Consider the following 25,868-nt stretch of genomic DNA (forward strand, 5'->3'; position numbering starts at 1 on the left):
TACCAAGTACCTAAATATAAAAGTACTTCAAGTAAAGTACTTGAAGTACTTAAAGTACTTGAAGTATTACTTCAAGTACTTTTACTTGAAGTACTGAACAGCTCTGGTTATGAACAAGTCGATTCTAAAAACAACCTGTTGATATTTTCAGATCAAGATATTCCAAGTATCACAAAAATGGCCAAAAATAATTCGACATCTTAAAATCAATAAGAAAATTTCTTCCGGTAACTTCGGAAAAAGATTAAAATTTTTATAACCAGGGGGTTATTGAAAAATTGAGCTTTTGGTCTTAAATCCACAAAAAATTTTGCGATATGTATCGGTGAGTTGATTCTGAAAAATATCCTGTTCATGTTCCCAAACCGATATATTCGAAATTTTCGGTTTTAAAAACAATATTTTTAAAATATCCAAAACTTACCATATTTCCTTTTGGCAATTATGGAAATTTGAATGGACTTTCTAAAGAATTGTAGCCGAAATAACTTACACATCTTGAAATCACCAAAAACATCTGTTTTTCATAAGAGGGAGAAAAATTGAGCTTTTATCAAAATTGCCTGAAAATTTACAAACAATTCTATGAGACAAATAATATCGACGAGCGGATTCGAAAAGCACCCTGTTGACGCTTCCAGAGCAAGATATTCGAAATTTTCGGTTAGAAAATCAACTTAAAATGTTCCAAAAATGGTGATGTGTCCAGGAAAATCTGTTTTGGCCCGAAAAAAGTAAAAAATTTCCTGACAATCAACAAAAAATTCTGTGAAGTGGATATCGAGGAGTTGATTCGAAAAATTGATATTTCAAGACAAAGATTTTCGAAATTTTTGCCAAAACATATATATCTCTATTTGATTTTACGGATTCTGGAAAAATGAAATTAAAAATAAGGAACTCTACAAATCCAGATCATTCAAAAAATGTTATTAATTTTCGAATGTGCTAATAAAAAGGTAAAAAAATTCATAAGGGTGGAGGGTGTATTTGGAAATTTGAGTAATTTTCGAAAGTGCCCTGAAAGTTATCAACTGGTTTTTAAAATGAAACAATTAAATAGCACCAAAAATTTTCATTTTCTTTTGGTACAGTGTAGAATATAGTGCGTTCATTAAAATGATGCATTGGGCTCATTCTTAGTAGCACAGCCGTTCTATTTTAACTGATTCATGTATTATGCTATAATAATGTCAGTCACGAAAGAAACCAATTTCCGGCTCCACGCGTATCCTGTGTCCAAACTCCCTTTCCTCCAACTAATTTAGTCAGGCGTAATTTTAAGTCAAATTCAAGCGGATTCATTTTGCATTGTGACACTACCTATTTCCACTAGCGCGTTTCATTCTTAGCACAAATCTTTTCTCAAATTTCCCTTGAAATTATTCAGGCTATTTGCGGCGCACAAGTTCTTTGTACTTAAACACGCCAAAACTTTGACTGTTTTCTAACAAGCCCGCTAATCTTAGAACCGTCATGCCATGGGCCTTCGTCTTGTTCTACAAACCGGTCTTAATTAACAAGATGGCGATTTAAAATGCTAGATTTATTAGTCACGAGACGACGGAGATAACAAGAGAATTGTTAAAAGAATCACGCCCATTGTTTGGCGGATGCTAGTTTTACGATGAGTATTTGACGTTCGATGATTACCGCTTGTAACAAAGCCTCTTACAACGTTATCGGAAGTTCCAGATGAGTTTAATATACAAAGTTTAAAACGACATTGTAACACACATTCCCTTCCTACGCTCGAAATTCTTCCGGCGTGATTACTTAGAGCTTAATAAAAGCAAATTCAGCGAAAGAAAATTTTCGCAATTTGCCCTAGGATACAAAGGTAACATCTTTAAAAGCTTAAAACAACAATTACAAATTTGCCGTTCGCATTTCAAACATTTGTTAATTAATTCCGTCGGTCTCGCATTTTCTAAACTCAGTTTTCTGCGCTATTACAGACGCCCGTTATATTGTGTCGTAATTAAGTTTTCACACGACAAAGCTAATACTCGGTCCCATTCATTCATTACTTTTCCATCATTCATCACCGTATTATAAATGACGACAACCAAATTTCGACAATCCCACTACGGACCAGAACTCGCGATCAATCATTCACTTTTGTGCCCATCCAAGACGATGAAAGTTTAATGTTCCTCTCAGAATTAACAGCAAGACGGAACATTATTTTTAGAGACAGATTGAAACTTTCGGGAAAGTGGATCACCATCTGGCAACCGCTACGTATTTACGAAACAAGAGGAAATTTCATTCTATGCATGTAATATATGAGGTGCATTTGAATTTGCAGTTGCATGCTGACCTATTTTTAGCAAACTGAATTCTTTCGTGAGTTATAAATATTCACTGCAAAGTTTGTTTGTAAAAAAATACCAAGGAAACTTTGTCGTATAAAGCCAATGAAGAATATTGTTGCCCGGCGCATCCACCATATTCTATTTAAGCTGCAAATAATTTAGAACTTTCATCAAATTTCCAAGTTAAAACGAATAAAAATTTACTTTAAAGCATAAATATCTTACATGTGAATATTATCGTTGATAAAAAAAAAATACAAAATTGCAGAAATAAGTATTTAAAATATATGGGGACTGTTTCTTTGATTCAGAATTTATTCTAGAACACAGATTTCTGTTACTTAACAAAAATTGAGCAGTATACAAAAAATGCAAATGGTGGAGGTGCCGGGTAGAACTATTAAATTTGAAAAAACAAAAATTTCGTTTAAATGAAAAAATATATCCTAGATGAAACTATGTACTTCTTTAAATAACGTAATCTTCTCAAAAAAATAACAAGACAAGCGAAAGTCCAAACCAACATAATTTGTTCATTCTCTTGGCAAAAATGCAAAATTTGTTATAAAAATATTTTAAAAATATCGGAAATGAGACTGTTTCTTTAATACAAAATTTATTCTAGAACGCGGGTCTCTGCTATTCGTACTTTATCAATGATAATTAAGCAGTAAAATAAAAACACGAAATAAAAATGGTGGAGGTTTCGCGATAGAATTAAATTTCTCAAAATCCTTCCAAATGTAATTTTTGGAATCAGCTAGTTGATATTTATCTCACATTTTTTGTAGACGTTCAGGCAATTTACTAAAAGCTCAATTTTACAATATTCTCCTGGTTGTGAAAATTTTGATCTTTTTCCAAATTTACCGGAAGAAATTTTCTTATTGATTTTGAGATATCGAATTATTTTTGGCGTTTCTCGGATATTCCAACCATATTTAGAGAATCACCAAAATGAAATATGGCCATTTTTGGGATATTTGGAACATCTTGATCTGACAATATCAACAGGATGTTTTTCGAATCGACTTGTTAATAATACAGAATTTTTTGTGGATTTTCAGACAAATTTTTTACTCGCAAAATTTATTAAAATCCAAAAATAGGAGAGCATTTCCCTTATTTCTTGCGATTTCGTGATGTCGCTTATTGAAAAAATTACAAAATTCGTTATAGAAATTAAAAAAAAATATCGGAAATACATGAATTGCTTTAATACATAATTTATTACAGAAACACAAATATCTTGCATCCTCGAGATATCTTCGATTAAAAAAAAGTACAAAATTTCTTGTAAAAATATTTAAAAAATATCAGAAATGCATGAAATCGTTCCTTTAGAACACAATTTATTTTATAGCACAGATCTCAGTTGTACTTTATCAACGACAATTAAGTAGATAAACAGTAAATTTAAAAAACAACACAATGGTGGAGGTGCCGGGCTAGAAATAAATTTCAAAAATATTAATATCACGTATATTTTCCCAAATTAAATAATCTCACAGTTGAAATTATGTTTAAATATCATAATCTTCCCAACAAAGTAACAAAACAAGCAAAAGTCTGAACCAGTAATATAATTTTCTCTCTCCAAACTGGAAGGGAGGAAATCAACAGCAAGGATATATAAAGGATGAAATTTACTTTAAAACACAAATATTTCAGAACATTTACAACTAGAGATATCGTTGATTAAAAAAAAAATACAAAATTTTTGGTAAAAGTTTTCAAAAACATAAAATGAAAATGCACGAGATCGTTTCTACTTATAATACAGAATTTATTCTAGAACACAGATCTCTGTATTATTCGTACTTTTACAACGACAATTAACCAGTAAATTAAAAAGACTAAATAAAAAATTTTGTACGATAAATATCGACATTCGAAATTTTCGGTTTCAAAGCCAGAATTTTAAAATATCCCAAAAGTTACCATATTTCATTTTAGCGAAGAAATGGCGCCGAAAGTAACTTAGACATCTCAAAATCAACAAGAAAATTTCTTCCAATAATTTCACAAGTGGTTGGAAAAACATTAAAAATTTCATAACCAGGAGGTTATTGAAAAATTGAGCTTTTGAAAATCCACAAAAAATTCTACCATATATAGATATCGATGTGCTGACTCCGAAAAACATTCTGTTAATATTCCCAGCCCACGATATTCGAAATTTTCAGTTACAAAATCAAATTTTTACAATAACTCCAAACTTACCATGTTTCACTTCTGGAAAATTGATTGGAATATCCTAAGAAATGAAGCCGAAAATAACTTATAGATCACAAAATCGACAAGAAAATCTGTTTTGCTAGTTTTCAAAAGTGCTCTAAGAAAAGTCACAAATTTCATAAAGAGAAAAACCGAATTATTGGAAAATTTAATACAATATAATAATAGTTATAATATGTATATAAATATTTTGGATCTCAAAATAAAAATTTTAAAATTTCTCATGGTCATATTTCACTTTGGCGATTCTGAGAAAGTTGTTGAAATTTCCGAAGCAATGAAGTTGAAACTTAATTCTACAAATCGAGTTCAAGAAGAAAATTTCTGTTGGTGATTTTAGAATGTGTAGCAGAAAAGTAAAAAATTTCATAAAAAAATGAGGTTTTGCAAAATTGCCTGAAGAATCCCCAAAAATTCCTATCGACCGACTGTTTTGAAAAATGGCCTGTTGTTGGTCTTAGATCAAGATACTCAAAATTTTAGGATACAAAATCAAATTATTTCATGTTTCATTTTGGCGATTCTGAGGAAATGGTAGAAATTTTACAAGTCGATCTCAATAAAAAAATCTCTTTTGATAATTTTCTAAAATGCGCAGAAAAAATTCAAAAATTGAGAGCATTGAAAATTTTTGTTTTGAAAGAGTTGTCTAAGAATCCTCAAAGATTCTAAAAAATAGATTTCCACTTGCTGATTCTAAAAATATAACGTTTTTATGGGTCCTTGGGCAAAATTTTATAAATATTCGGTTTGACTTGCATTTTGTTTTAAATCCAAAAAATTGTCATATTCAATGGGTGATTATGGAAAAGTGGGTATTAGCCTTCAAAAAAATCAGAGCGAAAATAATTTCTGGAAGTCTAGTTAAGTCTCGAACGTAGTTCAAAAATTCCAAAATTTTTTATAGGGGGCCTTGAAAAATTTTAGTTTTGATAAAGTTGTCTAAAAATTCTCAAAAAAAAAATTACAATATAGATTTCGACTTGTTGATACCAAAAATATAGCATTATAATGGCTCCGAGGGAATAGTTTAGAAATATTAAATTTGAAATGCAATTTTTTAAGAAGATTTTAAAAAATGTCATTTTTCAATGAATTATTCTGGAAAATCGTAGACGTTATAAGAGAAATGGGTCCGGCAGGTACTTCTAAAGGTAGCGAGGTACAACAAAATGTATATCGATTTGGCGATTCTGAGGAAATGGTAGAAATTTTATAAGTCGAAATCAATAAAAAAATCTCTTGATAATTTTCTGAAATGCGCGGAAAAAGCTCAAAAATTTGATCAAAATATTGAAAAATTCAGCTTTTGAAAATTCACAAAAATTCTCTGGTATAAAAATTAATGAGCTGATTCGAAAAACAAGCTGTTGATATTCTCGGAACAAGATATTGTAAATTTTTGGTCTCTAAATCAAATTTTTAAAATAAAATGGTTGAAATATCTGCAAAAATGAACCCGAAAATAATTTTTACACCTCAAAATCAACAAGAAAATCTGTTTTGGTAATTTTTGTGAAAGTAATCGTAAAAATGACTAAATGAAAATGAAGGAGGTGCCGGGATAGAAATAAATTTCAAAAATACTAATATCGAGAATATTCTTTCAAATGAAATAATATATCCCAGATAAAATTATGACAAGTCTGAACATACATAATTTTCTCATTCCAAACTGGAAAAGAGGAAGTCAACTTCACGGATGAAGAATGTCTGAAAATCATCCATAATATACTTGGCTTGTTGGAAAATTTACTTTAAACCCAACTATTTGAGAAAATTTCTGTACTTCTTGCAATATCGAAGCATCGTTAAAAAAAAAACGAAGTACATACATGAAATCGTTTATTTAATACAGAATTTATTCTAGAACCCAGATCTTTATCATTCGTACTTTGTCGACGACAATTAAGTAATAAATTCAAAGACGAAATAAAAATGGTGGAGGTGCCGGGATAGAAATAAATTTCAAAAATATTAATCACGAATATTCTCCCAAATTAAATAATATCGTAGTTGAAATTATGTATTTTTTCTAAATATCATAATCTTCCCAACAAGGTAAGAAAACAAGCAAAAGTCTGAACCAACAATATAATTTCTCTCTTCAAACTGGAAAAGAGGAAATCAACAGCAAGGAGAAATAAAGGATGTCTGGAAATCATCCACCATATACTTGGCTCCTTGCGAAATTTACTTTAAAACACAAATATTTCAGAACATTTTCAGCTAAAGATATTGTTGAAAAAAAAAATACAAAATTTTTGGTAAAAGTTTTCAAAAATATAAAATGAAAATGTGCGAGATCGTTTCTACTTATAATATAGAATTTATTGTAGAACACATATCTCTTTATTATTCGTACTTTTACAACGACATTTAACCGGTAAATTAAAGACTAAATAAAAAAATTTGTGAGATAGATATCAATATTCGAAATTTTCGGTTTCAAAGCCAGAATTTTAAAATATCCCAAAAGTTACCATATTTCATTTTAGCGATTTTTGAAATATGGTTGGAATACAGAAGAAATGACGCCGAAAGTAACTTAGACATCTCAAAATCAACAAGAAACTTTTTCCTGTAATTTCACAAGTGGTTGGAAAAATATTAAAAATTTCATAACCAGGGCGTTATTCAAAAATTGAGTTTTTGATAAAACTGCCTGTAAAAACACAAAAAATTCTACGAAATAGATATCGATGTGCTGACTCTATTGAAAATATTGAGTTCCAAAATCAAGTTTTTAAAATAACTCCAAAATTACTATGTTTAACTTTAGCAATTCTGGGACATTCTCTGTTGATAGTTTTCGAAAATGCTCTCAGAAAATCGACAAAAATTTCTGTAATATAATTATTATCGACGGGGTGATTCGAAAAATATCTTATTGACGCTCATAGATAAAGACATTCACAAATTTTCGGCTTCAAAACTTGAAATTTCTCATTTCATTTTGGCAATTCTGAAGAAGTTGTTGAAATTTCTGAAGAAATGAAATCGGAAATGAATTCTACAAATCGAATTTAAGAAGAAAATTTGTGTAGGTGATTTTGGGATGTGTCGCAAAAAGTCAAAATTTCGTAAAAATGGGGTTATTGAAAAATTGAGTTTTTGGCAAAATTGCCTGAAAATACACGAAAATTTCTGTGATGTAAAAATCAACAAGCTGACTCTAAAAACAGCCTGTTGACATCTTAGACCAACTAATTCAAAACTTTTGGTTTCAAAATCAAAAGTTTAAGATATCCCCAAAATGCCCATATACTTATCTATTTAGTGATTCTATAAAAATGGTTCGAATTTTCCAAAAAAATTCTTCAAATCTAAATCAACAAGAAAATCTGTTCTGGTAATTTTCGAATGTGACCCGAGAAACTTCAAAAATGTCATAAAAAACGAGTTGATAAAAATTGAGTTTTAGCAAAATTGCCTGAAGAATTACAAAATATCGACCGACTGTTTCGAAAAATAGCTTGTTGATGGTCTTAGATCAAGATACTCAAAATTTTCGGATACAAAATAAAATTTTTAAAATTCTTCCCAAAGCTCTGCCAATTTCATTTTGGCGATTGTGAGGAAATGGTTGAAATTTTACAAATCGAAATCAACAAACAAAATCTCTTGATATTTTTTTAAAATGCGCGGAAAAAAGTCAAAAATTTGATAAAAAATATTTGAAAATTCTGGTTTTGATAAAACTGTCTACAAATTCACAATAAATCCTTTGGTATAAATATCAACGAGCTGAGATATTTCAAATTTTTTAAAATATCCCAACTATGACCATATTTTATTTTAGCGACTACGGAAAAGTAGTTGGAATATCTGCAGAAATTACGCCAAAAATAACTTCTGCATGAAATAAATTATCCTTCCATATCCCAGATAAAATTATAAAAAGTCTGGACCCATATAATTTTCTCGTTAGAAACTGGAAAAGAGGAAGTCAACAGCAAGGATAAAGAATATCGGAAAATCACCCATAATATACATACTTGGTTTGTTGCAAAATTTACTTTAAAACACAACTATTTGACAGAATTTCTGTACTTCTTGCAATATCGAAGCATCGTTAATTAAAAAAAAAAACGAAGTGTGTGGTAATTTTCTTTTAATATATCGGAAATACATGAAATCGTTTATTTAATACAGAAATTATTCTAGAACCCAGATCTTTATCATTCGTACTTTGTCGACGACAATTAAGTAATTAATTAAAAGACGAAATAAAAATGGTAGAGGTGCCGGGATAGAAATAAATTATGTACGTCTTTAATAAATAATGCAATCTTCTCAACAAAATAACAAAACAGACAAAGGTCTAAAGCAAAGTAATTGTCTCATTCTAAACTTTAGAATGGTAAGTCAACAGCCAAATATGTAAAATTTTTATCAACATTATTCAAAAAACGGTGGAGGCGCCGGGATAATATTTCATTACTTATCAATTTAATTCAAAAGCTTTTAAAAAGTGATACATTACTTAACATATTTTAGGAGCACTTATGCGTTGTCTTTGTTATACTTATATTTCTTGAATAATTTTTGACTGCCTTATTAGATTTTATTAAATAAACTATAGTCAAAAATTACGCATTGAAATATCTCGGAATAGTTTGGGTAACCACATTCTGAGTTAAAATACGTATTGGCTACTTGCCTGAAATGAAGCTCTATTAATTCATATATTATAAAATTAATGTAGAAAAATTAATATTAAAAATTAAACCATTGTCGTTCTTTGCACATTTACAAATTTTTCATAATCCTGAAAACACCATTTGTTGCAATCAATAGAACGGTATCTAAGTGAAATAAAAAAGGACATAAACATCTAACGAACATTTAATCGAATATAAATGTACTGTAAAGATTTCCAAATAAATTCTATTCGAAGCCGTGAGTTATTTATAGATCCTAGACGATGCAGAGTTTCGAAAGAACAGTAATCGGTTTGTGCTTGTCGCGATATTTTCCACATTTTATCCGACATCACAAACTTGTATGGACTAGCCCATATGCAAACCCAAAATTTATTAATTATAAACTTATCTTACAAATCCAGCAATTTGTTGATGATGAAATTATCACAAACAACAATAAAGTCAAACATTGCTTCAAATCAAGCACGAAACAGTGAAAATATAATATAAAATGTACACCTACTTACGTTGAGCGCTCGTAAACGGTGATAAAAACTCACCGCGAATGTCTTAATCTCGCACAAACACAAATTTGCAAGCAAACACAAAGTTTCAAACTCGGAAAGACATAAATACAATTATGGCACCTTCGGGCTTATAGACCATTAAAATGTAGTAAGTTCACAAATTATTGCAAATAAAAACGCACCTGTTCGACGTCGATTTACGTACTTTTATACCGGCTTCTCAGATTCCAATAATAATCATAAAACTACACGAAACAAAAATGCGCAGCTTGCGTTGGTTTTATCGCACTGATTGATCTAGAAATTGATAAGAGCAAGGAGATATATTGTTGGATTACACAGCTCGACAATAAAATTTCCCATCTGAAATATTCTCCTTCACCGAAAGAAAATATGACGGACTTTTCCGCCGATAAGTTTTCGCCATCATTCTCGTACGTGCTTGTTGTACAAAGGAAAATTGATATTTATTAGACTTCATCTTCTTACAACATTTTAAAGCGATCACGACGGAAGGGAACAATTACCCTTTCTAATTTAAATTTTATTGTTGGTACTTCCCCATGGCGGCCAAACTTTGGTCTTTTCAGACGTTAAAGCCTCGTATTTCCGTCGGGAAACTCCAAAGCTGGAAGACTGCGTTATAAAGGCGGACAATTAGTGACAGCCGAGATAACAATACCCGGAATAAAGGTAGTTTTTGTTAAAGAACTGCAACGAGAAACTAGAATATGGGGAAAAGCGGTTAAAAACGGAATACTTCTAGGAATAATTGAGTGAAAAGGTTGTTTAGTTCGCACTTGGGAATAATCTTCCGGTGAATAATTTTAATTATTTGGGGCAGGGCCCATCAAAATTTTATGCGTACAACTAAAATTTTGATGACAATAATTTGTTATTTCGCGGTAGGATAAACTCGTGGTAATTTGATAATTTTGCTGCTGGAATTATAACCTGAATTATTTATATCCAGAACTGAATACGGACAAATATATAATGGTGTAGTGGTTTACGAGACGTGAATATTTCATGACAATAACTATTTTAATTGAGGTGTAAAACTAACTGAATCTATAAATTTCGTACGAAAACACCACCGTTTACAAAACCATAATTGGCAAATGTTATTCCGGGCTGAAATAACAACACGTGTGATGTCAAATTTACAGTGATTTTTACTTTATCGAACTTTATGAACTTTAAAAAAACATTAATCCTGAAAATAAATATATGTATTATTATTGCCTGTAATTAAAACAAATGGAAATCGTACTTTTTCGAAAAGCAACTGTAATACAATAAAGAACTAAAGGTTATAAACCAATATTACAAGAACACAAAGCTCATTACATTGACTACTAAACAAGGAGTAGAAGAAACAGAATTTAGTCAAAAAATAGCAATCGAACGACACTGATATTTCTGAGTCTACGATCCAACACACTCATTAAAAAACCAGGATTTTATGCGCATTAGAAGTTATCAAAGAAATGAGGCCGAAAGGAAATTACTTCTGGAGGTTGAAATGTACCATAAAATTTCTATAGTTAAAGTTCGAAGATGGTTAAAAAAAACTTGCTTCGGAGAAGTTGACCAATGATCCTCAAAAATTTAGTATTTTTACTGTCCTGGTGACAAATTTTTGAAATGTTCGGTGTGAAATACAATTTAAAAAAAAATGGTAGGAGTTTTTGGAAAAACGAAGCCTAAAAGGACTCCTGGAGGTCGAAATGTGCAAGAAAATATATATACGTAGTTATGTTTCGAAAATGGTCGAAAAATTCAAATCTAGGAAAAGAGCATTGAAAAATTTTAGCTTTGAAAGAGTTGTCTAAGAATCCTCAAAGATTCTAAAAAATAGATTTCCATTTGCTGATTCTAAAAATATAACGTTTTTATGGTGCTTGGGTAAGATTTTATAAGTATCCGTTTTGACCTGCATTTTGTTTTAAATCCAAAAAATTGTCATGTTCAATGGGTGATTATGGAAATGTGGTATTAGTCTTCAAAGAAATAAGACCGAAAGTAATTTCTGGAAGTCGAAATGTATAATAAAATGTCTAGTTAAGTCTCGAACGTAGTTGAAAAATTCTAAAATTTTTATAGGGGGCCTTGAAAAATTTTAGTTTTGATAAAATTGTCTAAAAATCCTCAAAAAAAAAATTACAATATAGATTTCAGCTTGCTGATACCAAAAATATAGCATTTTATTGATCCCGAGGCAATATTTTAGAAATATTAAATCTGAAATGCAATATTTTAAGAATTTTTTAAAAAATGTCACTTTTAAATGAGTTATTCTGGAAAATGGTAGCCGTTATGAAAGAAATGGGTCCGAAAGGTACTTCGACAGGTCGCAATGTACCATAAAATGTCTACCGTTAAATTTCGAAGGTCACTGAAAAATTCCAAAATTTTCATAGGAGATACTGAAAAATTTTGGTTTTGAAAAAGTTGTCTAAAAAGTCTCAAAAAAAATTTAGAATATAGATTTTGACTTGCTGATGTCAACAATGTGGCGTTTTAATGATCCCGAAGCAATATTTTAACAATATCGAGTTTGAATTGCAATTTTTAAAAAAGATTAAAAAAATGTCCTTTTTCAATGAATTATCGTAGACGTTATAAGAGAAATGGGTCCGGAAGATACTTCTAAAGGTAGCAAGGTACAACAAAATGTATATCGTTAAGTTTCGAAGATCACTGAAAAATTCCAAAATTTTCATAGGGGTTTTTGAAAAATTTTGGTTTTGAAAAAGTTGGCTAAAACTGCTCAAAGAAAAATTAGAACATAGATTTCAACTTGCTGCTCAAAAATATAGCGTTTTAATAGTCCCGAGGCAATATTTTAGAAATATTTAGTTTGAATTGGAATTTAAAAAAAAAACTTTAAAATGTCATTTCTCAATTAGATATTCTGGAAAATAGTAGGCGTTATGGACGAAATGAGTCCCAAAAGGTACTTCCAAATTTCACAATGTAAAACAAAGTGTCTATCGTTAAGTTTCGAAGGTCACTGAAAAATTCCAAAATTTTTGTAGGGTATACTGAAAAATTTTGGTTTTGAAAAATTTATCTAAAAATCCTCAAAACAAATTTAGAATATAGATTTCGATATGCTGATACCAAAAATATAGCATTTTGGTGGTCCCGAGGCAATATTTTAGAAATATTAAATTTGAAATTGCAATTTTTTAAGAAGATTTTAAAAATTGTCATTTTTCAATGAGTTATTCTGTGAAATGGTAGGCGTTATGAAAGAAATGGGTCCGAAAGGTACTTCAACAGGTCGCAATGTACAAGAAAATGTCTATCGTTAAATTTCGAAGGTCACTAAAATATTCCAAAATATTCATAGGGTATATACTGAAAAATTTTGGTTTTGAAAAAGTACTCTAAAAAGCTTAAAAAAAATTATAACATACATTTTGACTTGCTGATGTAAAAAATGTAGTGTTTTAATGGTCCCTACACAATATTTTAAAAATTTTGAGTTTGAATTGCAATTTTTAAAAAAGGTTTAAAAAAAATTAGTTTTCAATGACTTATTCTGTAAAATCGTAGACGTTATAAGAGAAATGGATCCGAAAGGTACTTCTAAAGGTAGCAATGTACAACAAAATGTCTATCGTTAAGTTTCGAAAGTCACTGAAAAATTTCAAAATTTTCATGTGGGATACTGAAAAACTTTGGTTTTGAAAAAGTTGTCTAAAAATCCTCAAAAAAAATTACAATATAGATTTCGACTTGCTGATACCAAAATATAGCGTTTTAATGGTCTCGAGGCAATATTTCAAAAATATTAAATTTGAAAAGCAATTTTTTAAGAAAATTTAAAAAAATGTCATTTTTCAATGAGTTATTCTGGAAAACGGTAGGCGTTATGAAAGAAATGGGTCCGAAAGGTACTTCGACAGGTCGCAATGTACCATAAAATGTTTACCGTTAAATTTCGAAGGTCACTGAAAAATTCCAAAGTTTTCATAGGGGTTACTGAAAAATTTTTATTTTGAAAAAGTTGTCTAAGAAGCTTCAAAAAAATTTAGGATATAGATTTTGACTTGCTGATGTCAAGAGTGTATCGTTTTAATGGTCCTGAAAGAAATATTGAGTTTGAATTGCAATTTTTAAAAAAGATTTTAGAAAATGTTTTTAAATGAGTTATTCTGGAAAATCGTAGACGTTATAACAGAAATGGGTCCGGAAGGTAGTTCTAAAGGTAGCAATGTACAACAAAATGTCTATCGTTAAGTTTCGAAAGTCACTGAAAAATTCCAAGATCTTCATATGGCATACTGAAAAATTTTGATTTTGAAAAAGTTGTCTAAAAATCCTCAAAAAAAAATTTAGAATATAGATTTCAACTTGCTGACATCAAAAATACAGCGTTTTAATGGTCCCGATGCAATATTTTAGAAATATTTAGTTTGAATTGAAATTTCAAAAAAAGTTTAAATAAATGTCATTTCTCAATGAGTTATTCTGGAAAATACTAGGCGTTATGGAAGAAATGAGTCCCAAAAGGTACTTCTAAATTTCGCAATGTATAACAAAATGTGTATCGTTAAGTTTCGAAGGTGATTGAAAAATTCTAAAATTTTCACAGGGGATACTGAAAAATTTTGATTTTGAAAAAGTTGTTTTAAAACTTTCAAAAAAATTTAGAATATAGATTTGGACTTGCTGATATAAAAAATATAGCGTCTTAATGAACCCGAGGCAATATTTTAAAAGTATTAAATCTGAACTGGAATTTTTAAAAGAGATTCAATAAAATGTCATTTTTCAATGAGTTATTGTGAAAAATGATAGGCGTTATGAAAAAAATGGGTTCGAATGGTACTTCAAAATTTTACAATGTGAAACAAAGTGTCTATCGTTAAGTTTCGAAGGTCACTGAAAAATTCCAAAATTTTCATAGAGGATACTGAAAAATTTTGGTTTTGAAAAATGTATCTAAAAACCGTCAAAAAAAAATAGAATAGAAATTTCGATGTACTGATATCAAAAATACAGCATTTTTATGGTCCCCAGGCAATATTTTAGGCATATTCACTTTGAAATACAATTTTTTTGAAAAAGATTAAATAACGTAAATTTTCAATGAGTTATTCTGTAAATGGTAGGCGTTACGAAAGGTACTTATAGAGGTCGCAATGTACAACAAAATGTCTAGCGTTAAATTTCGAAGGTGGTCAAAAAATTCGGATATTTTCATAAGGGATTTAAAAAAAATTGGCTTCGAAATAAGTAGTTGTCGAATCATCCTGAAATATATCTTGGGATATAACTTTCGATGAACTGAACATTTTTTTTTAAATGTTCGATTTGAAATACATTAAAAAAAAATATGTCACATTTCAATCGGCGATTCTGGGAAAATAGTATGTGTTTTCGTAGAAATGAAGCCTAAAGGGACTTCTGGAGGTCGAAGTGTACAAAAAAACGTCCAGTTAAGTTTCAAAGGTGGTTAAAAAATTCCAAATTTTCATTGGAGATAATGAAAAATGTTGGTTTTGAAAATTCTCAAAACAAATTTAGAAAATAGATTTCGTCTTGCTGATACCAAAAATATAGCGTTTTAATTGATCCGAGGCAATATTTTAGAGATATTCAGTTTGAAATACAATTTTTAAAAAAGATTAAAAAAAAAATACATTTTTCAACCAGTTATTCTGGAAAATGGTAGCCGTTACGAAAACTATTTCTGGAGGTCCTAATGTGCAACAAAATGTCTATCGTCAAATTTTGAAGATGGCCGAAAAATTTCGAAACTTTCGAAGAATTTTGGTTTTGAAAAACTTGTTTAAATATCCAAAAAAAAAATTCTGTGCCCTTTTATGGCCCTGGAAATATTCAGTTTAAAATGCAATTTAAGAAAAAATACAAAAAGAATATTTCAGTAGGTGATTCTGGAAAAAATGACAAAAATTAACGAAACATGCATAAAATGAGCATTTTTTCCTGATAAACTATCTAAAATCTATTTTACGTGCCTGTTTCGTCTTTTAAGTACCTAAACGTGCCTAAAACTAAGGAACACTGGAACATCAATTTTTTGTTCTTTGTTGTTAACTAAAATACTTTGTGAAATAAAAATAAACTAAGAAAATCCGAAGATTACAAAAAAAGATAGTAATAAACCATAATACATATTTAAAAGAAGTAAAAGTTAATAAGAACTTCGTACAATGACAAAAAGGAAGAAAAAAGGGAAGCAAAATGGATAAATTGTCAGAAATGATGGTGGAGTTGATGAAGAATGAAGCAGAAATAAAACAAGACCAAAAAAAGTAGCAAAAGGAAATCATGACATTGAATAATGGAAATAAGCATATAAAAGAAGAGAAACAACGAATGCAGAAATATGAGGGAGTATTTAGAACTTAAAGAAAAATACAACGTAATCTTAACTGGAAATAACATACATATAAGCAACAGAGAAAAAGTAAGAAACGCAATGAAAACCTTCATGATACAAAAAATAGAAAAGGTGAAGAGGGGATCAAGACAGAATCGAAATCGCGCAAGATTGAACTACAAAATATTCAGAAGAAACATGAGATAATGGAAAATAAAAATAAACTAAAGACAATGAAAGAAAAGATGAACATGTATGTAAATAACGAAATAAGAAAGAAGAAATTAGAACTACAACAAAAAATAAGACAAGTATCTACCTACTAAAAGAATAAGGGAACAGGAGTCAAAATTGAGTACGAGTACCAGGACATTATAATAGATAGAAAGGAACAGATACAAAACAACCCAAAATGGGACTAAAAAACTAAGAAGCAATAGTATGATAAATTAAAGTAGGAATTTTACAACAAAATGACTGAATAGGAAAGCATAATACATATATAGAAGAATTTTTAGGAAGAGAAACAGAAGAAATGAAGAACAACAAAAAAGAAAGAATTTTTGGAATTGGTACGGAAAACGATTTAGTAATAAGCAGCACTAAATTCAAACACAGAGACATACACAAGTATACGAGAGAGTCATATAGTCAAAATGAAAAATCAATAATATATAATTTCCTAATAAGAAAAAGAATGTGGAAAACGGTTAAAAATGTAAAAATCATGAGAGAAGCGGAAATAGGAAATGGCACGATTTGCTAAAAATATACATGATGGAGATGAAAAAAGGAAACATAGATAAAAGGAGATATATAATGAAACAAAGGATAACGAGCTATTAATTGAAAGAAATAAAGCATCGACAATTATATCAAAAGACACTAAATGCGCAATTAAAAAAAATTTGGACACACTGGAATTACAAAACTGCAACAATCGATAGTGATATTTTCTAGTCTTCGATCCAAAACAATTAAAATCCATTATAATTTTCCTTTATTTATAGTACCCACAACTCCTTTTAAAACGCAGCTTTCATTTCATCAGAGAAAACAACACCTCCTAGACTTTCGACACACAGCTTTTGTCACTTAATGACGTTTACAGCATTCTCTATAAAACTTTCAGCAAAATCACCATTCAAAGCCATCAGATATTACCGACATCCCGTTCTTAAGCCATCCCGCCGACTAACGCCAAAGATGAATCCTCCATGTTATAAAGTAGGATTTCGGGCAACTTCACTATGCAAATGCATTTCTGCTAAATGAATTCGGCCACCCACATGCGAGCTTTCGGGTTAAGGATATCGCAACGGGGCTTCGGATTACAAGCTCGACCGACTATTTATCGCTTCCACCTTTTATTGCTGTGGGTTTAGGTCTTGGCGTTTTATTTCAGGGCGAGGTAGAGAGAGATAATGTAAGTAGGTTGCGAGTTATGAAGAAACTAAATACTTCTAAGTGGGATATTTTTACATCGTATTTAACGCGACGGAACTAAAAAGGGGGATTAGGGAGGAAAAGACGTGAGGAAAGCTCGCGAAATGAAATTAAAGTTATATTTAAGCTTTAGTTTAATCGAAAAACTTATTTCTTTCAGAGGGGAGCCATCCGACGGCGATTTCAGCTGTGTTTGTGCCCCGAGAAATCATTTTAATGTTTAATATTAATTTCACTGCTGCTGTTAAACTAGATGCTTGTTATAAAATATAACACTTTTTTTACAAAGGTGTCCTCTTATTTTCTGAAACAAACACCGAGAACGTTCATTATTATTGCTAATTTTCGTGAAGAATTTTGTTTCACGCTTCGTAACACTAATAAGCTTGTAATCTTAGTTGACGTCAGTTTAGAAGCTAAGTGTTCGTCTTTGTCAGCAAACGTTATTTTTCGTGCTACAACAAAGCATAAGAACGTCAAATTATTTTCGTAAATGAAATCCTATCAGAGATGTTTCCTTCATGAGCTGTTATTAATAAAGCAATAAAAGGATTAGTTTCCACTTCGGCTTCGTAGCACAAAATATTACAATGCTTTTATTCAACATGATATGTTTTCCGGAAATCGTCATTAAAATTAAAATTCTTCGACTCCGGTTCTACAGAAATTATTAAACGTTGTAAGATTCGGTCGATTTCTACTTTATATCTTTCAAAATAAAAAACACGGGTTTATTTTTAGCGATTGCCACAACTGGCGAACTTATTTCTGCACCGGTTCTTAAAATAAGAGATTAAATGATCTCTCTGTCGGGAACAAGTTGGGAACAAATTTGGAGTACACACCCTGTGAAAGTTTCAGGCGGGAATGATCTTTGCCGGACCACTTTTAAGCAGTTCAGTGCGTGAAAAATCTTTCCGCCCGGGTGTTAATCCCCACAACGTTAAGCCTGGCATTTCCTTTGTGAATTCACCCAACAAAGGCACATTTCTGGTTTTTCCCTTATCATTAAATCTAAAAATACATGTTTTAATTTGTTCTGTCCGTCGGCAAGCATGGAAGCAGCAACAATTCCCATTTTGACGAACTCGTTTATACCAACAAAAAGTAATTTAGATTACCAACAAATAAAACCTCTCTGCATTATTTAAACTCTCCTGGGCTTGATATAGATGTAATCCATAATACCTCGGATTAGATATGACGAGCCCTTCATCGCTCTCCTTTCATTCCATTTTGCCTCCACATTAGCCCTCGCAATAAATGAAACCGAAGCCCCAATTTTGGGAATCACTGCCATGTTTTAAATTTGCGGAAAGTCATTACCGTACTCTTTGATCAGTTTTGATGTAATTAAACCTGTTATGTTTCAAGTATACGCGAAATTACGGCAATAATTTTCCGGGGCGTAATTTAAACACATATGACGATGTGATAATTCATGGCTTTATACCACAAATTACTGTTATTACATGCATAAACAAAACATAATCTGAATGGTCTCTGAGCCATTAGCTCTTTAGTAAGGCTAAAATATTTACTCAATAAACGGCCGTCAATTGAAAGGAACGAGCTGCTTAAAAATTAAAAAGGTTTGCAGCGGCGAATGCTGGGAAGCATTTTTGTATTTTTAAGGACTAAGTGAGCGATTTATTTCGTTTTTCGTCTTGGTTTTTGGTCGCTGTCACCGTTTCAATGAAATCGAATATTGTCCCTTGACAATTTCCAGATATCTTCAAGTCATCATACTTGACAACGAGGGAAACATTTCCATTTTTGTTTATATCGTGAAGACGCGTTTTATTTTTAGGGGTGTCTTCCACTGGGTTAGAAAGTGATGCTTTATTAATGGCATACACACCTTAAGTAGGTTTAACGGTAATGGCGCTAGCTTCGCTTATACTTAAATTTGAGAATCCACATTTATTTTTAGGGAATTCTTGAACTAAAATTGAATAATGACACACTTACTTATAGGGTTAAGAAAATTTTGAGAAAAGTCATAAATCTCAAAAATATGTGAACATTAAAAAAATAACCAGAGTTAAATTCATTGTTTTTCTACCAAAGGTACTCAATTTACATGACAAAAGTGTTAAAGGCCAATAAATTGGAAAACAGTGTTTGCGAATCGCTAATTTCATGTTTTCTCGATGTTTCGTGGCTTCTGAAACAGGAAAAAGTAGGTCTCTCGTTTCCATCTGTCTGTCGTCTGCCCATCATCTCTTGGTAATAATTAATTAATTACTATTAGAGCGATAATTTCTAAAACTATTGGACTGATTGTTGTGAAATTTTAGATGTGTTTTAGAAATCTCGTGGCTGAAAACTAATAAAAATTTGTTTGATCAACGGCACTAAAGGTTTCATGACCTGATTTCAAAGCTTATGAAATAATATGATTTATTAATTCTTAAAAATAACTGAAATAATTCTCAATTTACATAACATCATTATTGCGAGCAATTGAAAACCGGTTCATTCAATGCTTGATACAGATTTCAGGCGACACATCTCTCTCTAGATCTCACTAACGTTAACCTGCTTGTCTTAGGCTTATAAAGGTGAATATTCGAATACTAAACAATCATTGAAATATGCTGTACTGATGAGACCTAAGAAAGTCTAAGCGGCAATAACAGATTTGCTTCCCGAGTATAAACTAAGGAAAATATTGTAATCGGGTTCATCCGGCTACTACTTCCACGTTCATTCGTAGTTTCATGGCTCCTAGAGCCTGAAAAAATAGGTCTCCCGTTTTGTTGTTGTGAATGGTAAAACGCTAGCTTATATTTTGCCTTTCTGTTCTCAATATACATAGCAATCTTTTCATAACACGAAACCTCGTACATTATTGCAAGGAAATATGGATTTTGCAGTTATGGGCGGAAACTAATTGCAAAAGCAATATTTCCTTATACAAGTTTACCATTATAAACATGATTTAAGTTTCATGATGTGAAAATAAATCTACACATATTAAAACAAAAAAATGGAAGCCCGCCCACCCGCCCTGTCTCTATTGTGATGACTTATTTTATTCGTCGTGAACCAGGCAGGTGGAACTTAACTGCAAAATACTTATTTCTTCACAAGAAATTAAAAACATGATTTTGAGTATCGTGTTCTTCAAAAACACTATGTACATTAAGAGAAAAAAAAAAAAACAACATATAGCCATCTTTCCACAACAAGAAACTTAGAACATGGTTAAAATGGTACATTTTTGCAAGGAAATATGGATTTTGCCATAATGGGGCGGAGCCTAATTGCAAAATCACTATTGTCTTGTACAAATTTACCATTTTAAGCATGTTTTAACTTTCATGTTGTGACAAGAAATGTACACACATTAAAATAAAAAGGCAAAATGTAAGCCCGCCCACCCGCCCTGTCTCAATTGTGATGATTACTTTTATTCGTCGTAAAGCAAGGAGGCGGAGCTTATCTGCAAAATGCTTATTTCAAGAAATTAAAAACATATTTTTGAGTACCGTGTTGTTCAAAGAATACTATGTATATTAAGAAAAAAAAGCAAAATATAAACCCCACCCACTGACCTCATCTCAATTGTTATGATTTTTTTTTTCTCAGAAACTTAAAACATAATTAAAATGGTAAACTTTAGTAAAGAGATATGGATTTTATAATTAAGCTCCACTTCCTTAGCTTACGAGGAATAAAAAAATCATCAGAATTGAGATAGGGCGGGTGGGCGGGGCTTATGTTTACCCTTTTTTTGTAAAGCATGTTTTAAGTTTCATGTTGTAAAAAAAATCTACACATATTAAAATAAAAATGCAAAATGTAAGCCCGCCCACCCGCCCTGTCTCAATCGTGATGTTTTTTTTTATTCGCCAGTAACAATTTGAATGTTCAAATTTTGTATAGCAAATGTTATTTAAATTTTATAAAATATATTCCTCCACTTGTGGTTCATGAATCTGCCTTTACGACGTTACTACTAAAATCAGAACAATATAAAACAGGCATGTATTAAATATAGTTAAACAAATTTCTATTTCTTTTATTTTGTAACATATCTACGTTTAACAAAGTTTTAAGGTTTTTCTTTTCTTATCATTTGGAAATATTAGAACTGAAAAAATAAATAATATAATTTTTTAGTTCGGACCGTAAATTAGAAAAGTATAGTAATGAAATCCATTTTCCGATGGCTAATTTTGTGTTTTCTTGACGTTTTGGGTCTCTTAGAATAGGAAAAATAGGTCTCGCATTTACATCTGTCGTTTGTCCGTCGTTTGTTGGCAATTTTATTACGTCAATAATTTTCGAAACTACTGGACTAACTGTTGTGCTCGTTTATATGTGTGTTTAGGAATATCGTGTAGACTGTAAAACACTGATCAACCCCATCAACAATTTTGTGGACTTATCTCAAAGCTTTATGAAATAATATGCTTATCTATACTTAGTTACGTAGTTTATTAATCTGCTTGAAATAGTTTCCTAAAAATAGCTGAAAAATCAACTGTTACAATTGAGTTTAAATCATCTTTTCTTCGACCAAGAGCACTCAATTTACATAACAACATTGTTGTGAGTAAATAAGAAAACTTTGTTTACTCAAAATATTACATAGATGATCTCCGAAACTACTGGACCAATTGTTACCAAATTTTAAATGTAAATTTTAAATTTAACCTAGTGTAGATCGTAAAATGCTAACCCAAATGTGTCTACTGCTCTTCACCAAAAATTTAAATTCATCACCTCAAAATTTTGTGTAGTAAATGCTATTTAAATTTTAAAAAATAACATTCCTGTACTTGTGGTCTATCAATCTACTTTTACTATTAAAATTAAGACAATAGTTAGATAAATTGTTTTAATTTTTTTTTTATATTTTATTATAACATAGTTTTAGCAAAGCTTTACAGTCTTCTTCTATAACTCAGAATTCTTTCTTTTCTCATTTGCAAATGCTGAAACTGAAAAATAAATATTTTTTAAAATTTTTTGCATTCCATATGTAATAAAGTCCATTTTTTGTTGGCTAATTTCGTGTTTTCTCAAAAACTGTATACAATGGCTCTTGGAATATGAATTAATGCACCTCTAATATCTGTCTGTCTGTTGTTTGTTTGTCTGTCGTCTGTTGGGAATTTTATTAGTCCGATAATTTCCAAAACTACTGGACTGTTTGCTGTGAAATCTTAGATGTGTTTTAGGAATATCGTGTCAATAGTTGGCAAACCACTAATCAACCCCACCAACTCAAAGTTTTGTGAAATAATATAATAACTAAAAATTTAACTATTTAAACAGAGTTTAAATCATCATTTTTTCGACAAACAGAACTCAATTTACATGACAACATGACAGGGGGAATCGATAAACTTTATTCATTTAAAACTTGGTGTAGGTTATAGTATTGAGAAAATTGTCATAAATCCTGGATTATGAAGAACTAGGTCATTCGTTTCCGTCTGTCTGTCAATTTATTAAGACGCGTGGGTATTGAATTTTATTTTCATATTTTATTTTAAAATTAAAAAGCGATTTAAAGAATAATTTGGTTGTTTTAAAAATAATTTTAATATATTAGCATTAGCGTAACCCAACCTTATAAAGTAAGCTTCAATAAAACAATGTACTTTGAATTGTTTTAAGAAGTTTTAACAGCTCTTTGTAAATTAATCCAGGGCAGTATTCAACAACACATGTAACATAGACATAATTTTGCGTGAAATATTTTATAATGAATTCCTACCGAAACGTGAATAAACTAATATTTTCCTAACTTCGCATTAATTATTTATTATTATTTTGCACAAACAATTTCCCTACAGCCAATACGGATTTCAGCCAAAGCGTTTCCTTTTCTAGGGGTTGTTGAATAAAACATTTAACTACAAATGAAATTCGAGCGTTCTTGTTTTAAACTGTTTACAGTGAATCATATGCACAGTTGAATATAATTTCTACAATATCCCACTGTTTATTTATATGATACTGGCAATATGTGAACTTGTAATTTAATGTACGATTCAACAAAGTCCGCTTTGTGTTACCGAATAAAACAACTTTATTGAATTAATTTATTATTAACATACAATAAATGTATTTATTTCATGTTCTTTGATGTTATGTAAATATAAAATCGAAGTTAATAGAATTGAAATACGTTATATTTTAGCAAACCGAAAACATGATTATGTTTCACATTATTGTAAACGATCTCTTTTGTGGAAAATAATGTAATATCTCTGAAAAAATGTATATCAAATGTTACCGCGGTTTAATTTTTTTCTGCACATTCCTGAAATTGTTCAAACATTGTTTGATGACCAGTTTCAAATCACCTTTAACACTGCAAATTCTAGACACTTTCCCAACCACGTTCCATCTTTTATTGCAACTAGTTCAGGTAACATTTGGCGCTATTCATTCGATAAATGCCAACATTTCCACCTACATGACGGCATCGCATTCTCTTCCCGCAAACCACCGTTTCGATATCCTGTACGTGATGATACTCACTTACAATTCGAATATCTCTCCAATCATAATGGCGTTATCACGAACAAAAGCCTAATGGTCGGAAGTCCACTCTTCCGTTACAATTAACAGTAGCCGGGCAAAAATGCCAACTTTTTCGAATAAAAATTGAAGGCTTTCCCTTTTTATTTTGGAATTACGAAAGGGCGAAAGACAAAGGCCGTTTTGATTTATGAGAATGAAAACCTGTCCAATCTCCAAATCGAAATCTAAACCACGTTTCAGTTCGAATTCGCCCCAGCAATAACCCAGGCCGAGAGGTAACGAAACTTGTAATTGCTCCAATAAGTCAATTACCGAACAATGCGTTGCTACCAATTAGGGCAGGATTACGGGGTTAGAATTCTAAGGTTCGATTTTTACCTGAGGAGCACAACCAGGAATAGAAATAGACCTTTAGGATAAATGGGCCTCGATCTCTCTCGAGTGGATTAAATGAGGATAAAAAATACAAAAAGAATCGGTTTACGTAAGCAGGTGTATTTAGCACAGCGTCGCACAACGAAATTTCACGCTGCTGAAGGAGTTTATTTAAAAAAAAAATACTGTTCATTCAATATTGAGATTAGTGTCATCATAAACAAATGTGCACACTTTACATCGTTGTTAAAGTACTTAATATTCATTGTTCCCAATGGCAAATTGTTACCGTTATGTTAGAAATGAAATATGGTACGAAATAACTCCTCTAATATTAATATTATATTATTATAAAAACATCTGAAAACCGTGAAAAAGTACTACCTCAAACTAACAATAAAAGGAAATGACGTGGGGGTATTCAAAGGGCGAAAAAAACACTACAAGCACAACTTCAATTTTGTGCCACCCTGACGTAAATAAAGTTTGAATGTGCGAAAGTTTGGGTTGTAATTTACACAAAACATGGGATCTCCTTTCCTTAAAGAACAATGAACATTAATTTAATCGATAACCCTATTACAATTTAAAATTATGGCCAGTTTATACAAGGTAAATTCAAAACTAATGCCTTAATGAATATTTAATGGTGTATTATCGATTAATCCCATGATTAAGTTAAAAACGCTTTTATGAAACGAGACCGTTTAAAATTACCAAAGATTTATAAAATCTAAAACAGAATATGTCATTTTAGTTAAAAAGTAACAATTTTTTTTCTGAAAACCATTCCTGAGTTTTGGTATTAAAAGCAGACATGTTGGAAATTTGGTTGGCTAAGGCCAGAATTCAAAAATCAAAATAATTGGATTTCTTTTGACAATCGTTTAACAATGTCGTTTTCGAACAACCAGTGGAGACAAAATATATATAGGCAATCTGGGAAGAAACGAATTTAACTCAGTCTAACAATAAGATATTACTTTCCCAGAGACAGTTAATCAAATGCTCAATTTCACGTTTCCCTGGCTTTTCACAGACCATCGAGTAAGAAAATGCAGGTTTCCGTTTGTCTGTCCGTCGTGTGTTTGTTCTTGTAAATAGATGATCTCCGCATCTATTACTTTGTACTTAGTAAAATTTTTATAGTCACTGGTAACGTGAAAAGCGACAGATCAAATTTACCTCTAGTTTATTAACTAACCTAAATTTATTTTTTATGTAGGAGTTGTCCTAAAAAATAAATTGCAAACATCCGTCAGTACAAATTATCTTAAGATTACGTTACGAATTTACTTATTGATCATCACGATTTTTAAAACGTCATAACAAAGACAACTAAATAAATATTTACGTTATGGTATTTCTTAAACTTAATAGGTAATTAATTTTAGAAAGGTTATACAAAGTACTAAATATTTTTCATATTTTCAAATTTTTCTATAAACCT

The sequence above is a fragment of the Zophobas morio genome, unplaced genomic scaffold (genome assembly GCF_036711695.1).
Source record: "Zophobas morio isolate AGI-343-1 ecotype UQ-CSIRO unplaced genomic scaffold, CSIRO_AGI_Zmor_V1 ptg000005l, whole genome shotgun sequence".
Taxonomy (NCBI): domain Eukaryota; kingdom Metazoa; phylum Arthropoda; class Insecta; order Coleoptera; family Tenebrionidae; genus Zophobas; species Zophobas morio.